This window comes from Aedes albopictus, chromosome 3 (genome assembly GCF_035046485.1).
Source record: "Aedes albopictus strain Foshan chromosome 3, AalbF5, whole genome shotgun sequence".
NCBI classification, from domain to species: domain Eukaryota; kingdom Metazoa; phylum Arthropoda; class Insecta; order Diptera; family Culicidae; genus Aedes; species Aedes albopictus.
Window position 1 is genome coordinate 74,458,189 of NC_085138.1, and position 11,757 is coordinate 74,469,945.

Below are 11,757 nucleotides of genomic sequence, written 5' to 3' on the forward strand. Positions count from 1 at the left end.
TGCAGCAGCGTTTGTTCGGGAGGAATAAGAGCGATTCGAGGGAAGGTTTGAGGAATGTTGACGTCATAAACGAAGGACGCTGCTCTGCAGCGTCTATAGACCTTGTACTTGAAATGTGTTACGTTACGTCCCTGAGTATTAATATGCGCTTGAATAATACGGAATGCTCTGATAAAAGTAGATTTGGCAATCAAATATAAAAGAATTTTGGAGATGCGGGGCATCGATCCCCGTACCTCTCACATGCTAAGCGAGCGCTCTACCATCTGAGCTACATCCCCGTTATAAACTGTTGAGGTATCCTAATGTAGGCATTATATTATGAATGCAATACAATGTCAAAATCGTGAGCAAATATTGTAATGATAAGCTGATGATGATGATGATGATGGTAATGATAATGCATGATAAAGGTATTCCATTCATTGTAACTTACCCCACCAGTATTGAGTTGTCCACCTAATTAAATTTGTAACCGTCGGTTCCAAATTCTACTTGTAGCTCCACCACAAGATCAATTTTCCATCAAATTTTCCTTAAATTCCTTTTCCCGTTTATTATCCCAAAATATTCCTGCCATAATAACACGCCCTTTGCAGATGTTTCTCCCACTAACACTATCAGGGAGCAATGGCTGCACTCAGCGGCTTGATGAGTGTCAGAGCGTTTCTCCTCTTTCATGTTCCACACTGTTTTGGTGACAACCTACTCGTATAACAGTTTGAGCTGTCAGGCCAAAACATAACTGGGTCAATCGTTGTTCACTCACAGATGGAGCCAGCAAAAATAGGGTGCCATTTTGTAACTCTCTAGCTCAGGGATTGGGGGATTTAGGGATTCTCAGGGTCGTTTTATAGGATGACTTGAACTTTCACACCTACACACTGATTTAAGGGCTATCCTGAAACAGGAAAACTGGACATTGACTTCACAGACAAAATATGAAAATAGCAGAGTTTTCGTCATGGCGTGAATTGGTCCAGGAACTGAAACGCGAATTCCTCAGCCCTGATCATGACCACACGTTTGAGACGCGCGCGATTTCTCGAAAGCAAGGTCCTCGCGAAGGTTTCCAGGAGTTTTTCCTTGAACTTCAGAAATTGTTCAACTCGCTGACAAAGCCGTTGACGGAGAGTAAGAAGTTCGAAATCGTGTTCCGGAACTTGCGGAGCGACTATAAAGGTCACGCGGTCTCGGCAGACATCGATAATCTCGTCGATTTGAAGAAATTCGGTCGAAAATTAGATGCTACGTATTGGTTCAAACACCAATCACAAATCGCGTCGAACGATTCAAAATCTCGCGGAAAACCGTCGCAGGTAAACGAAATACACTCGAAAACGAAATCGAACGTCGTAAACCGATCATCTAACGCGTCACAGTACGATTCCGATTCCGCCGCGGCAGATTCCGATGTCTCCACAGGTATGAAAATCCTGCTGGCCCACTACAAACCCCCGAAGGACGGTTGTTGCTTCAACTGTCGCTTAGATGGCCATCACGCTCGATTCTGCGACAGGCCGAGGCATAAATACTGCCAAAATTGCGGTTTCCATAACGTGGATACGGTATCATGTCCCTACTGCAAAACCCAAAGAAAGCGTAGCCAACAATAGTGGGATTCGGATATGTTCGGCCCGTACAAATCTGAAAAAAAATCGAAATTTAATCACTTTCTCGACGTATTCTGCTCCGGTAATCATTCATCCGGAATGTACACAATGGTCCTCCCATTGATAGCGGACGCAGCCCAATCTCCCTCCGAGATGGCGCTGTTGTTTCTGCGGTCCATAACTTCCTCGAGCGGGACCAGTTTTCAACTGGCGAACCGGTCATCCCACTCGCAGGAACCTTCGCGGTCGATTCACATTTTCATTCTGAAAACAGAAACTGATTGATTTTTCTTCAATTCAGTCGATTTAATTGATTAACTACTTACCATTCCGTTGTCCGGGCATCAATAAACGCGCTATGTTGAAAATCCTATTTAAAAGAAAAAAAAAGTATTACTATTAGTCGACACTTTTGTTTACAAATAATTTCTCTTACCTGGTAAACGGCATAATTGCCTCAGCAGGGTGAAGTTCTCCCAGGCCGATTCCCCAACAGACCAGTGGAAGACAACCGAAAAATGCAGGCGAATCGATGATCCGTGCACAGTTCGGGAACTTCACACCGCCGGACACAATTTTGTTCCGTTAGCCGCCGGGAAACCGAGAAAACTTTCGTCGCGATTCCGCGGATCGTCGTCGGAGGTCGAACGTAAACATTAGCAAGTTGACGATTTGACAGTTTCTATCATTGTATTGAGTTACCAAATGAGTGTCTTTTCTCCATCGCGTGAGCGATGAAGGTAAAAGAGTTTTTCAAAAGGGCTTAATCAAAGCATAAATAAAGTGCGAAAACATAAATTAGGTTATCAAATTGAAAAAAAAAATGAAATTTCTTTAATTTTTTTAGGAGGGTCGATGGGGTATCTTTTTTCACGATTTTGCGTGTCATCCTTGCGCAGGGGCCATGCTAATCTTCTCTGTATCGTTCCAATTTTAGTATATGTCTTGCCGAAGCAAAGACGTTTTTGTAACTCTCTAACTCAGGGATTGGGGGATTTAGGGATTCTCAGGGTCGTTTTATAGGATGGCTTGAACCCTCAGTTTCCTCACTCGTTTGGGGACACTTCACTAACAGGAACTACGGTATAATATTCTCACAAATAGAGCACAGTATCAAACAGTGATGAACGGTCATACAAACACAGACAATAAAGGGGGGGACAACTCGTCTAAACAAATGTATTCCGACGGATCATAGAAACAGCGAGGCTTGAAGACTCCGTTATGAGTCCGGAACAAGGCGGAAAACACAAAATAGTGAAAAAGTCATTATCCAGGGCTGCGTTCCGAATGAATTGGCTGACACTGAGGCAATTTACATATTACAATTATTTATTCTATGGTGACGTCACATAATAGGGCTACTTGCGGTACTTTCGAGATCCGGATCTTCAGGGGTCGATGCTCGGTGGTTGTTCGAATTCACCGGCGGCCATGACGGTGTTGGTCACGGGAAACGCCGGGGGTGCCGGCGGATAGCGATGGCGGCAAATGCTGGCGGGACCGATGGATGGTAATGGCGACTCCTATCGGTGCGCTGGCGAATACAGATGGTCGTTGGTGGAATGGGACATCACCTCGCGACGGGACGCAGTTTCTTGACACGAAACCCCGTTTTCCGATCGTTGATTGGCACGCACGTCCGGAAAGGTGGTTCCCGGGGATCTTCTGTCGGCGGTAAAATAAAAATACGGAGAAAAAGGCCCAATTGACGGACCTAACCACACTTATTAGCACCTCATGACGTCACTTTGCAAAGCCCTATAAATTGCCGTACTCTATAACAATAAACTTAAGAATTTACCTTTTTCTATAGTTTCTTCACACACACTTCAACTCTTTGTTGTGCTGTTTGTTCGTTTTTAGCTTTTAGCATAATAGTAACTGTAGGAAATAACTAATTACTTTTAAGTTCATTCTAACAATTTTTGTCACTAACCGTACTAATATTTGCATGATTTTAACCAAATAACATTTGCACTAATCGTTACTAACAATTATTTCGACCTAAGACAAAAGAAACAACACTGAATAATAAAAATAGGGCGCCATTTTGTAACTCTCTAACTCAGGGATTGGGGGATTAAGGGATTCTCAGGGTCGTTTTATAGGATGGCTTGAACCCTCAGTTTCCTCACTCGTTTGGGGACACTTCACTAACAGGAACTACGGTATAATATTCTCACAAATAGAGCACAGTATCAAACAGTGATGAACGGTCATACAAACACAGACAATAAAGGGGGGACAACTCGTCTAAACAAATGTATTCCGACGGATCATAGAAACAGCGAGGCTTGAAGACTCCGTTATGAGTCCGGAACAAGGCGGAAAATACAAAATAGTGAAAAAGTCATTATCCAGGGCTGCGTTCCGAATGAATTGGCTGACACTGAGGCAATTTACATATTACAATTATTTATTCTATGGTGACGTCACATAATAGGGCTACTTGCGGTACTTTCGAGATCCGGATCTTCAGGGGTCGATGCTCGGTGGTTGTTCGAATTCACTGGCGGCCATGACGGTGTTGGTCACGGGAAACGCCGGGGGTGCCGGCGGATAGCGATGGCGGCAAATGCTGGCGGGACCGATGGATGGTAATGGCGACTCCTATCGGTGCGCTGGCGAATACAGATGGTCGTTGGTGGAATGGGACATCACCTCGCGACGGGACGCAGTTTCTTGACACGAAACCCCGTTTTCCGATCGTTGATTGGCACGCACGTCCGGAAAGGTGGTTCCCGGGGATCTTCTGTCGGCGGTAAAATAAAAATACGGAGAAAAAGGCCCAATTGACGGACCTAACCACACTTATTAGCACCTCATGACGTCACTTTGCAAAGCCCTATAAATTGCCGTACTCTATAACAATAAACTTAAGAATTTACCTTTTTCTATAGTTTCTTCACACACACTTCAACTCTTTGTTGTGCTGTTTGTTCGTTTTTAGCTTTTAGCATAATAGTAACTGTAGGAAATAACTAATTACTTTTAAGTTCATTCTAACAATTTTTGTCACTAACCGTACTAATATTTGCATGATTTTAACCAAATAACATTTGCACTAATCGTTACTAACAATTATTTCGACCTAAGACAAAAGAAACAACACTGAATAATAAAACTTTCACCATATACAAAAATTAACAATTAACATACTAACTCTACAATCTACACACGCGCGCACTACAACTCTGTTTGAATATCACGATCGGAAAAGAAACTCCGAGAGGAAGCTCTGAGCTTTTTATAGACGAGTCAAACATACCTTTTACATTTTCCATACAAATAACATAAAGTTACATTGTATGCACCTTTAATGCCGGAAATATGAACAAGCTCCCTATTTTTGCTGGCTCCATCTGTGAGTGAACAACGATTGACCCAGTTATGTTTTGGCCTGACAGCTCAAACTGTTATACGAGTAGGTTGTCACCAAAACAGTGTGGAACATGAAAGAGGAGAAACGCTCTGACACTCATCAAGCCGCTGAGTGCAGCCATTGCTCCCTGATAGTGTTAGTGGGAGAAACATCTGCAAAGGGCGTGTTATTATGGCAGGAATATTTTGGGATAATAAACGGGAAAAGGAATTTAAGGAAAATTTGATGGAAAATTGATCTTGTGGTGGAGCTACAAGTAGAATTTGGAACCGACGGTTACAAATTTGATCTAGCAAAACAGCCATCGCATTAGAGGATGGCCCTATAATATATCGATTGATAGCTCTGGTTACCCTCCTTTCACAGAATTGGTTATGCTCTGTTTAAAAAATTAAGTGCATAATACGTTATATAGAAACAAATATTAATAGTAGTAAATTTAAAAGGAACAACCTCACCAATTTTAAAACAAAAAATGCAAATTTACATTTCTTGGATACTTATTCAAAACGACGTATTATACGTCGATTTGAAAAAGTATCCGAGATTTCTGGATTTGGCATTGATACGAATGATTCATTTTCCACCGTTTCAAACTGGTCCCAACAATCGTTCAGTTCAAAAACAGACACAGCGGTAGAGCTGCTCTAACTTTATGATCTTGCCGATCGATCACTATCAGCGCGGCAGGTCTTAAAAATAATGCCAACAATTACACTCCGACCTTATTTTACGTTCACTATAAGGGGGCGTAAACTAAATTGGATGTGAAAAATCATAGTTTCTATATTCTTCCGTTAAAATACGAATACTAGGTGGTTGTTTACCTTCTTCATGTGTTCAGCAAAGTTTGAGTAATGAGTATCGACTAAGGGCTATCATATACCGACACTTATCGAAATTGTGACTTGAGATGGCAACACTGACCATTCTACATAAAATGGTCGATTAACTGGGGGTCATGGTGTCAAAATCTTGATCATTAACGAACATTCATGTACCTCGTATTTTTCTTCGAAAATGATTAGTATTTTGTGCTATACATTCATAATCGGAAGACTAGAATATATTTCGTCGGCGAAATTTTTTCCATACATTTTGTATGGGACGTATTTTGGGCTGAAACAGCATTTGTTGAATTTTAGTATGAAAAACAGCCAAAAACTCAGCTAAATCAAAATTTGCCCGATGGAATATTTTCAAACTTTCTATTTATACTATTTAGCCAAAATTCTGACATTCTATGTAGTAAAATCCGAGGTAGGGCGTAGCCAGCTTTTCGGTCAGGGGGGGAGCACTCTTAGCAAATTTGTGCCTACTAGCTTCTATATCTATACACAATACGATGAAATTGAATATAATAACATTATATTTTAAAAGCATTATTTAGCCCTTCAGCATCACGCAGTTGTATTTTAAACAATACGTTAAAAAAACTCGCCTGATCTACATGATTCAAGGTGGTGCTGGTAGCGGTGAGCAATTTCTGGAAGAATAAGGATTTTTAGGACTAGAATTTCCTGGTTCCTGCATGAGTCCTTTTAATTATCTTCCAATACTATTCGCTGAAGGAATTCCTCAGAAATTCTTGAAATAATCAAAACCAAATCTTCAGGTAAACCTGGAGAAGTTTTTGGGTGCATCTCTGAAAAGATAATTGAAGGATTTCTAAAATTTCTGAAGGAACTCTTGAATGAATTTTTGAAGAGAACCTGAGAGGAATTTTTGAAGAAATAATTCGATGAATTCCCGGAGCGGTCCCTGGAAGACTTCCTGGATAAATCCCTGGAGCGATTCTTACAATAATGCCTGGAGGAAGCCCTATAGAATCCCTGGAGGAATTCCCGGAGAAATTCCCGGAGGAATCCCTGGCAGAATTTCTGAAAGTATACCTGGAGGAATTCCTGTGTATAAATTATGGGACGAATACCTAGAGAAATATCTGAAGAGATCTCATGAGGAAAACCTTGATGAAATTCTAGATAAATTTCTGGAGAATTCCTAGGAGGAATCCATAGAAAAAAAATCAGAATAAATCTCTTGAGGAATTCCCAGAGGAAATCTTAGAGAAATTTAAAAAAAAATCTTGGAGGAGTTCTTGGAGAAATCTCTGAAGGAATTCCAGGAGGAATCCCTGAATCAATTCCTGGAAAAATCTCTGAGAGAATCCTGGAGAAATGCCTGGAGAAACTTCTGAACAAATTCATGATGTAATTCCTGGAAGAATTATTGGATGAGATCCAACAAGAAATCATAAAGAATTTCCTGGAGAAACTTCTTGGATGAATTCTTGAAGCAATCCCTGGAAAAAATACTGGAGAAATCTCCAGAGGAATTCTGGGAGGAATTGCTGAAGAAATTTCTGAAAAAATCCCTTGAGAAATTCCAGGAGGATTTCCTGGAAGAACCTTCGGAGGAATTTCTGGAGGATCCCCGGAAGGAATCTCTGGGAATATCCCTGAAGAAATTCGAGGAGAATTACCTGCAGGAACCCCTCAAGCAATTCCTGGATAAATCTCTTAATGAATTCCTGGAGGAATGTCTGGAGGAATCCCTTGAAAATCCTAAAAGTATTCCTGAAGAATCTCTGAAGAAATCCCTCAAAGGTTTCCTGATTTGCTGACATAGTTTCTGAAGGATGTCCAGGAGCAATTCCTGGAGAATTTCCTGGAGGAGTTCCTGAAGGAACTCCTGGGGTATTTTCTGCAGGAATTCCTGGATAATTGCCTGGAGGAATTCCTAGAGGTGTTCCTGTGATAATTGCTGGAGAAATCTCTGAAGGAATTCTTGCAAGAATTACTGGATGAATTTCTAGAGGAATCTCCAGAGACATTCTTGAAAATTTCTATTTCAATATCTGAAAAATAAAACCCCTTGAGAAATTCCTGGAGCGGAGTTTCTGGAGGAATTCCTGGAGAAATCCTCGAAGCAATCTCTGAAGGAATCCCTGGAGAATCCTTGAAGAAATTTGTGGAGAAATCTCTGGAGAAATACATGGGGGAATCCCTGAAAAATTCCTGAAGGTTTTCCAAGAATTTCTCCTCCTGGAAGAATTTCTGAAGAAATCCTTAGAATCTTTGGAGGAACTTCTGGAGGATTTCCTGGAGCAATTTTAGAAGGATTTCCTGGAGGAATCCATGGGAAAATCCCTGGAGAAATTCGTGCAGAAATCTCGGAGGAATTCCTGAAGCAAATTCTGATGGAATCTCAGGAGAAATTCTTGGAGAAATGCCTGGAGGAATCTCTAGAGGCATTGCTAACAAAATTTATGAAGGATGTCCTGGAGTAATTTCTGCTTGAATTCCTGGAGGAGTTCCTGGAGAAATTCCTGTTTAAAATCCTGGAGCAATGCCAGGAGGAATTCCTAGAGGTATTCCTTTGGGAATTGCTGGAGGATTCCATGATGAAGTTCCTGGAAGAATCTCTAGAGGAATTCTTGAAAGAATAACTGGATGAGCTTCTAGTGGAATCTCCAGAGGAATTCTGGGAGATTTATATTATTTTTCAATTTCTTAAAAAATCCCACGAGAAAATCTTGGCGGAATCCTGAAGGAATCTCTGGATAAATCCTTGTGGATAAAATTTGTGAAGAAATCCCTGGTGGAATCTCTAGAGAAATTCCTGAAGGAATACCTGGAGGAATCCCTGAAAAATTACTGAAGGTATTTCTGTAGAATTTCCTGCAAGAATTTCTGAAGAAACCCGAAGTCGATTTGCTGGAAGAATCCTTAGAGGAACTTCTGTAGGATTTCCCGGAGAAATCTTCGCAAAAATTTCTGGAGAAATTCGTGGAGAAATCCCTGGAGGAATTCCTGCAGCAATTCATGAAGGAATATCAGGAGAAATTCCTGGAAAACTGCCTGGAGGAATCCCTGAAAAATTCCTGAGGGTATTCCTGGAGAATTTTCTGGAAAACTTCTGAAAAAATTCCCAGGAGATTTTCAGGAAAAATTCCTGGAGAAATTGCTGACATAATTTCTGAAGGATGTGCAAGGGAAATTCCTGGATCAATTCCTTGAGTAATAATGGATTCCTGAAGAAATTCTTGGGGTAATTCCTGAAGAATTCTCTGGAGGAGTTCCTGCAGAAATTCCTGGGTTAAAACCTGGAGGAATTTCTGGAGGTTTTCCTTCGAGAATTTCTGCAGGAATCCTTGAAGAAATTCCTGAAAGATTTTTTGGAGAAATTATTGCAACAAATACTGGATGAATTTCTGGGGGAATCTCTAGAGGAACTCTGGGAGAAATTTCTGACAAAAATCCAATGAAAAATTTCTACGGAAATTTCTGGAAAAAATCCTGGAGAAATGCTCGAAGGAATTTCGGAAGAAATCCTTGGGGGAATTCTTGGGGAAATTCGTGGAGAAATCCCTGGAAAATTCCCTGAAGATGCTCCTGGAGGATTTTTAGCGAAATTCATAGAGGAATCCATGCCTGTAGGTAAATGTACAAGAAATCTTGGAGGAATTCCAGAAAAAAATTTAGAAGGTATTTTTAGAGAAAATTTAAGGAATCCCTGAAGGATTTCCTAGAAAAATTCCTGGATGAATTACTGACAACTTATGATGGAATTCCTTGATTATTCCCGGGAAAATCCCTGGAGGAATCCCTGAAGAAATTCCTGAAGAGGAGACCCTGGAGAAATTCATGGATGAAATCCTGGAGGAATTCCTGCGTGGATTTCTGAATGAATCCTAGGAAGAATTCCTGAAACAATCCCAGGAGACACTCCTGGAACAACTCCTGGAGAATACCTGGAGGAATTTCGGGAGGAATATCTGGTTGAATTGCTAGAGGAATCGCTGAAAAAATTCCTGGTGAAATCTCTGCAAGAATCCAAGGATGAATCTCGGGAAGAATGCCTGAAAAATTTCCTGGAAGAATGCCTAGGAGAACCCCTAGTGAAATTCTTGGAGGATACCCTGAAGTAATTTCTTCAGAAATCTTTGGATGAATTCCTGTAGGAGTCTCTGGAAAAAATCCTTAGAGGAATCCCTTGAAGATTTCTTGGATAATTTTCTGTAGGAATTCTTAGAAGAATCCCGGAAGCAATTCTTAGAGGAATCTCTGGAGGAATGCTTGGAGGAAGTTCTAAAAGAATGCATTGAGGAAAACCTGGAGGATTTCTTTGAGGAATCTCTGAAAAAGAAATCATGTAGAAATTCCTGGAGGGATCTCCAGAAGAACTCCTGGAGAAATCTCTAGAAGAATTTCTGGAGGAATCTCAAGATGAAATTAAATTCCTAGAGGAAGTCCTGAGAAAATTCGTGGATGTATCTCTTAAGAACTTCGTAGAGGAATACCAAGAATAATTCCTGAAGAAATCGCAGATGGAATTCTTGGATAAATTCTGGAGGAATCCTCAGAAGAGTTCCTGATGAAACTCCAGAAGGAATCCCGGAAGCAATTTCAAGAGGAGTTCCTAAACAGTTCCTGGAGGAAGTACTGAATTATTTTCTGGAGGAGTTCCTTAAAGAATACAAGGAGAAACTTCTGAAGGAATCTTAAGAAGAGTCTCTGGAAGAATCTATGTAGAAAATTTTAAAATAAATTGTTCCAGAAAGAATCACAGAAGGTATTTCCGCGTTAAGCCCTGCAAAAAATCTTGGAGGAATTCATGGAGGAATTCCTGGTAGATATTCTAGAGAAATGCCTGTAGGATTAACGGAGGAATCTCTGGAAATACTCCTGGAGGAATCTATAGAAGAATTCCTGGAAGAATCTCTAGAGGCATTTCTGAAGGAATCGCAGGATGATTGTTTAGAGGAATCCCTGCAGCACTTCCCAGAGAAATCCCTGGAAAAATTCCTGGAGGAATTTCTGAAGAAATTCGCGGAGGAATCCCTTGAGAAATTCCTGTAGGAATTCCAGGAAGAACTCCTGAAGAAATTGCAGATGGAATCCTTGGAGAAATCCTGAAGGAATTCTAAGCAGAGTTATTGGAGGAACTCCATGAGGAATCCCTGCAGAAGCTTCTGAAGAAATCCAAGGCGAAATCCCGGATGCAATTCCTAGAGGCATTCCTTAAGGAATCCCTAAACAGTCCATGGAGGAAGTACTGGATTAATTCCTGAAAGAATTTCTAGAGGAACTTTTTAAAAAGTGTTCCTAGGGGAGTCGTTCTAGGATTTTTTAAATAATCCCTTGAGTTGTTCCTGAAAGGAACACAGAAGAAATTCCCGTGTGAATCCCTGGAGGAGTTCTTGAAGGAAAACATGGAGGAATTCCTGAAAAAAAAAAACATGAGGAATCCAGGAAGCAACCCCATGAGGAATTCCTTGGGAAATCCCAGGAAAACTTTCCTCACAAATCACTGGAAAATATTGTGATGAAAAAAATATGGAGGAATGCATGTCTGCAATAATTTTTGGTCGAATTATTGTTGGAATCTTTGGATGGACTCAAAAAGGAATGGTTGTACAATGTTTTAAGGAACTCCTGGGTTTTTTTTTAGAAAATCTCTGATAAAATTTCCTGTAAGGGCTTCTGGAAGATACTCCTACTGAAATATTTTGAATTATTCCAGATTAAATTATATCTCTAGTGGAATTCTTGAAGGAATATATGAAGAAATTCTTGAAGAAATCTCTGAAGGAACACTTGTAGAAATACCTAAAAGAATTCTGTTGACATTCCTTTGAGAACCACCGAAGAAATTCCTGGCGAAATCCTCGAAAAAACACTGGAACAATCACTCGAGGTATCTCTATAGATATCTCAGGATAAATTCCCGGAGGTGTAATCCATAGAGGAACTCTTG

The 11,757-nt window shown here is 40.6% G+C and overlaps 1 non-coding gene across 1 annotated transcript; it reads right to left on the reverse strand.

Annotated features, from left to right (window-relative positions):
* Positions 1–2,467: 2,467 nt before the first annotated feature.
* On the reverse strand, positions 2,468–2,574 carry LOC134284337 (U6 spliceosomal RNA). The gene has a single exon (XR_009995769.1). It is a non-coding gene; the product is annotated as a U6 spliceosomal RNA (small nuclear RNA).
* Positions 2,575–11,757: the final 9,183 nt, after the last annotated feature.